The following is a 6,422-nucleotide window of genomic DNA, read 5'->3' as shown; positions in this document are numbered from 1 at the left end:
CACCTTCTAATTAATTTCCTTTCAATGTGCACGAATCCGTGCACCAGGCCACTAGTTTGTATTATAAACAGGGACGCTAAGCTTGACAGAGGTCAAGAAACATGAATGCAGTTTCACAGTAAGCAGTAGATGCAGAATGCCCTCTGGCATCAAACACAGCCCAGGGAAGACCAGTAGCTTCCTGTGCCTGACACTGTAGATGAGCTGATAGTGTCCACAAAGCCATTTATTGCCCTTTTCTACCTTGTTTTTCTTTATCATGGAGACTGAGAAACTAAATTTTTGACATTCTAAAAAGGCCTCTTTCTATCTCACTGGTAATATTTTTCTTTCAATTTTTTACATTCCAAACCATAACACAGTTCTCCATGCTCCTAGGAGTGGCCATATAATAGATTCTGACCAACGAGATGTGAGGTGAAGCTGCTAGTGGGGCTTCACTGACTGTTCTTTGAAGAGACAGACTCAGTTATACAGTAGATCTCTGGTTAATAGGATAGATCTCTGGTTAAGAGGATCGACCTCATGTTAAGTGTTCTAGCCACAAACACACAAAGGAGACAGATTTCTGATCTCTTCACACCTTTACCCTTTTTTATTCTGGATTATTCATCTTCAGATTTGTTGACACATAGGGAAAAATATCCTTTCTGCTAAACCCTGTAATCCGGTACTCATGGCTGACTGTTCCTATTACCTAAGACAGCTTTACAGGCATACCTCGTTTTATTGCTCTTCACTTTATTGTACTTCATAGATATTGCTATTTTTACACATTAAAGGTTTATGGCAACCCTATGTTGAGCAAAGTCTATTGGCACCATTTTTTCCAACAGGCTCAGATGTTGGAAATAACTTGTCTAAAATCAATGTATGTACCTTAATAAAAATATTTTATTTTTTTAGCAATAAAGTATTTTTATTAAGGTACATACATTGATTTTAGACAAGTTATTAGACGCTTAGTAGACTACAGTATAGCATAAACATAACTTTTACATGCACTGAAAACCCAAAAAATTCCCATGACTCGCTTTATTGTGATATTTGCTTTATTATCGTTACCTGGAACCAAACCCACATTGTCTCTGAGGTATGCTTGTACAAAGTTTTGTGACTTACTGGGAAGGGGGGCATTAAATACTAATTTTTTTAAAATAAAAGGATAAATGACTGAGTAGTATTTTTCAATTGTGATATAGTCTGTACCACATTTATATGATTTAAAAATGTTGGCTGAGTTTCCTTTCATTGAATACTAACCACTAGCACATATGAAATAGCTATTGATTCTTCTTGCTATAAGTGTGCAGGTTAAAGCATAAGATGAGCCCTCTGGGCTATGTGCACAGGAAGAATGGATGTAACCCTCACCAGAGCATTTCAAAATCTAGAATTGAACTCATTGTTGGTCCCAACAAATAAGGGAAGAAGAAAATCCAGGAGATAAAATGAGAAATTTTTAGAGAAGGTGAGACACTCAGATTAAGAAATTTTCTATTGAACTGCACAAAACCCACTTTCTAACCCCACTCCTGTTAATAATTGAAATTCCATCTTCAACCTTCAAAGGGTATGTGATCTTAGAAAAGGTTCTTGCCCTCTTTGAGATTACCAATTGTTTCAACCATAAAGTCAACATTTTCAACCCACCTCATGGGCTAGTTTTAAGATTAACTAAAACAACGAATGTGAATTGCCTGGTACTGTGCCTGAATACGATTAACAGATTTTAATTCCTCCTGCCCCCTCACTCTGTTACCCATCACCCATCCCCTTTGACAGAATGATGACTTCAAAGACTTCTTTCTAATCTCTGAAAGCCTTTTTGCTTTTCTTGCTTCATAGCCCAGTCACCATACAAAGACAAGTTTTTGTTTAGACACAGATATTAGTGAAAGGAATACCTTCTGCTACGATGTAAGCTTCCTAAAGGCAGTAACCATGTTTTAGCAATGTTCACATTCCTCAGGAACTTGAGTTTCTAAAGAATTTCTAGTTAGAATATCTGAACAAAAAAGAATTTTGAGCCCACCATATTACCATTTAATCATTTATCAATCCAAATGACTCATCCTTTTCAAGGTACAATCTTATCAGCATTTACTGTCCATCAAGCACAATACTTGAGGGCCTATAAAGTAATTGTGAACAAAGGCAAACCCATGTGTAGATGAAAATATGAAGGCATAAAAAAACAAAAGTATCCTGTAGTATAATGGTTGTTTACTGTGAACTATTCACTAGGCTAGGTACCTTCAACATTATCACCAATTCTCTCCACAACCCGGAAAAAATAGATTTCAGTCCATATTACAGAAAGGAAAACCAAAGGTGAGAGCCTTGACTGTCGCTAATTCAGAGTGCCTAACCAGAGTTTGACTTCAGATCTCTCATATTCCAATGTTTGAGCTCTTTGCACTCCATGTACTGCATCCCAGAAGATGTAAAGATTATGAACTTCTAGAATAAAAGGAAAAACAAACAAACAAGGAAATCATACATCTAGTTTGATATAAAACGAGGTTTGGGGACTTTGTTTAGATCTATACCATCAAAATTATTTATTGCTAATAGAAAACAATAATCATGTCCAATATTACTATCTCAATATACAAAGTTATCTTTATAACATTTCTGTGAGGCAGATATTATTACTTTCTTGTATGAATAGATGTTGACATTCATAGAGAAAAATAGCTTTCTCACGTAACAGACCTTGGACCCGCACTCTGACCCCATTGCTTATTACAGAGATTTTCGTTTCCATTATGCCACCACATTCTGCCTTCCATGGTACTTTGTTTCAATTTTGGTGAAAAAAGGGACAAAGAAAGTGATGAGGACATGGAATAATCACCATCTTTGGCTCTTCTTCCTTCCATTATCTAAAATATTTTCTGCTGAGCAAGGATTTTTTTAAACAGTGTGTCTTCTGAAAAGTCATTCCAATAAAGTATGGATTCAATAAAGCAAGTCTTCCCACTGAGCATGGTTGGGCAAGTATTAGAGTGATTTTCTAAAGGTCTTTGGTTCATGCTTGGTTTTCAGTGTGTTCTTTTTCTCCTCCTTGCCATCTGCTTTCAAACCAGCAGTGAGAAATCACTGTAAGGGCTAGAATAGCTCTGGGGTATTTAACAGGTGCTGGAACTCATGTCTAGGTCACCAGTTCAGACCCAAAGATATATGGTTCTTTCTTTTTCTAACCTGTAACTTCAAGCAGTAAGACCAGACCAATATCTTTAAACTGGTATATTGTACCATAAAACCATTCCTTCCCTACTTTGATTTAGAGGTGTAGGTGAGGAATCAACTAGGATTGTTACCACCAAGAGCTAAAAGGGCAGTAACCATCATTCATTCCAATGGCACATGGTGTGGCTCCTATGCTGTTAGAAGCAGGGCGGTGGATATAAGCAACCAGGTGTGGTGAGACAGCACATATTCCTTTAAATATTATTTTTTAGTATGGGAAAGGGGGAATTAGGGTGAACAGCAGAAAGAGCAGCAAAGAGTAGCGGACAAGGAAGAAAGGTAATGATGATCCATGCTTGGACTAAATTAGAAACATCAGAAAGAATGACCAAATGAGCCAATAGCTAAAGATGGGCATAAAAAAGACTCAAATGCCAGATATATCAACTTTGAAAACTAGAGAACCCTGGACAATAGAAGTGAAGGTCAAAGCAGAAGGCAGTTAGTTCAGCCCTTCATTATTCTTCATTATCTTTTTGATGATCTTTAAATGTTAAAAACATTATGTTTGGGTGTTGTGAAGGAAATACGCCTACATAAGGAAGACACAATAATATTTACACATAATATCCTGGCTCCTGGAGTGGACCAAAGGTGTCAAGGTGTCCTTCTCAGTCTAGCACTTGCAAAGGCTTCTTTCTGTTGAGCTGGGCCCTACTTTACATATTTTTCATTTTATTCCTTCTTGACTTCTGTTTATTATTGTGAAATGCCCTATTAGCAAGAATAAACACTTTTATTTCGCTGTTCTCTCAAGCAAATATTTGCTAATTTAATCCTCACAACAAACCTCTGAGATAGGATCTAGTATTATCCCCACTTTACAAATGAGGACACTGGCACAGAGAGGTACAGCAGCTTCCCACACTCCTGCAGGTGGTTAGTTAGTGAAGCTCAGCTTCCCACACAGGCAGTGTTCTCCACGGCCTTGCTCTTAACCACTGTACAATAATGTTCGGTGGTTAACTTCAGTGGTTAACTTCAATCAAAACAAAGATCTAGGTATATTTCCAGATAACTGACCTGAAAAAGAACTTGTTTTTTATTAAGAAACTAAAGTACAGAATAGGGAATATAGTAAATAATATTGTAATAACTACTAGTATATATGGTGTCAGGTGGGTACCAGATTTATCGGGATGATCACTTTTCTAAGGTATATAAATGTCTAATAAGTATGCTGTGCACCTGGAACTAATATAATATGTCCACTGTACCTAAAAAAATTTTAAGTTTCCAAAATAATAAAAATAAAAATTGTGTTTAAATCATATTAATTTTTAAAACTATGATTTAATCCCTAATCTATTTAGGTATGCAAATTATATTTTTCAGAAATAAAGTGATATTATTTTGTAGACATAATAATAATTATTATTATAGAAACATGAACATTTCATGAGAAACCTAAAAATTGTAATATTTTAAATGGCTTTGTTCTAAAAGCTAAGCTAAAGTTAATGGGGCACCTCTTTGAGGTACATCTAGTTTAAAATAACAAAAGATTTCTATTTCCACCATCATTTCTGGGCACTGTAAATGTTTGTATTAATGAAAATGCTAGTTCTGTTGGTGGCATTTTAAACAAGGAAGCAGAGGCTGTACTTTGGAGCTGAACGTAAACATAATTGGAAAAGGTGATGATGAACTAAACTATATTTACACAGGCATTTGAAATAATGGCTTATTAGTCCTTTAGAATATTTTCCCCATTTAAAACAATTCATACATGGTACCCTATTGGTTTATTTCTTGGCATCTTATTCATGCTATACATTTTCCTGCTGGATAGGAAATCTAGTCCACATCATCACCATTTTAAAAATTAAGCTTATCTTTCTTGCTGTGTGCTTATATAAAGTAAAATCTAAGGATTCCTCTATTTGTTTCATTATTTTTGAAACCAGTATTTCAACCAGAGGCAAGTAGAATACAAACTCCTAAACTTTATGTCACAGTAGGGGAGGATGCCCCTAGGAGCGCGCGCGCGCGCGCGTGTGTGTGTGTGTGTGTGTGTGTGTGTGTGTTATTCATGTGCCCAGAGACTATTCCACTGATGACAAAAATAGGAAATAGAGACTAGTAAATATGCTCTCTCAAAAAAAACCTTTTTAAATGAGGTGGACTGTCCCTTAATTGCATATTTATTTACCAAAAGTCATAGAAAGCCCAAACTCCTTTCAGGCTTCTTGAAAAATAAACCAAAAAACGATTAAGCATCTCTGATAAAACTGTATGTATATGGCTAAAGTGCTGAATATCACAGATGGAAAAAAGCAGCTTCCTACACTTTCCAAAAAAAAAAAATCCATCCTGATCAAAAATCATTTTCAAGCAAACTAGTGAGTAAAGTGTGAACATATTAGCCTGCAACTTTCCTAAAATTTTCCTGAAAATTGCACACCTCAAGTTTCCATCTCTGACCTTACTAGACACATAAACTTTCCATCTATATATCCCATACGTATACTTTCCAATGAAACACCAGCATAAAGTACAATGGAATAGTGGTTCTCAAAATGAGATCCAAGAACTCCTGGAGTCCCATGAAAATCCTACATGTAGCCTATGAATGGCCTTTTTTATTGTGTAGGGTAATGAAATATCAGTGACAATGACCATTCTCTTTGTTCTGGCATGAACTAATAATTTACCTATATAGTAAAATTAGATGTCAGCTCATATTGCCTCAACAGAAAGATCACTAATTCTGATTAATTACTGTGATGGATGTGGCTGGAGTAGGAGGAGTAGGCAGTAGATGCTTTGTCTCTATCCAAGTGGCCTGGAGATTAAAGTATTTCTCTAGTCATGTTCTTGGACAGCCACTACTGTGGCATTCTGATATTTCCAGACTACTGAAGATATCATAATTTACTAATCTTGTATTCTATGAGAAAAAGTTTACACGTTCTAAAGGAGATAGGTTTCAGATGACTACCTGGAGTGCAATGTCCACTGGAATGATTTCTCTTAATCTTGAACTTTAACCATTCCCATTGCTAAAGTGCCTCCCAAAAACGAGCATGGTTCATAATATCCTCCAGCTGCCTTTTGGCACATTAACATATGCTCCCCAATCTCACATGGTGTACCTTAAGGACGAGGATTATGGCCTGCCTTCTTCCTTCTTTCTCTCCTTCTTTCCCTCTCTCCCTCCTTCCTTC

General features: G+C 36.3%; 1 long non-coding RNA gene across 1 annotated transcript in view; it reads right to left on the bottom strand.

Moving 5' to 3' along the window:
• Positions 1-4,346: 4,346 nt before the first annotated feature.
• LOC107184968 overlaps positions 4,347-6,422 on the bottom strand; it is an 8,407-nt gene continuing 6,331 nt past the window's right edge. Inside the window, exon 3 of the long non-coding RNA XR_001515879.1 lies at positions 4,347-4,406. This is a non-coding gene — a long non-coding RNA (uncharacterized LOC107184968). The remainder of the gene's footprint in view (positions 4,407-6,422) is intronic.

Source organism: Myotis davidii, unplaced genomic scaffold (genome assembly GCF_000327345.1).
Source record: "Myotis davidii unplaced genomic scaffold, ASM32734v1 scaffold44, whole genome shotgun sequence".
Taxonomy (NCBI): Eukaryota; Metazoa; Chordata; class Mammalia; order Chiroptera; family Vespertilionidae; genus Myotis; species Myotis davidii.
The sequence above is the reverse complement of the archived record's forward strand: the minus strand, read 5'-3'. Positions and strand labels throughout refer to the sequence as shown.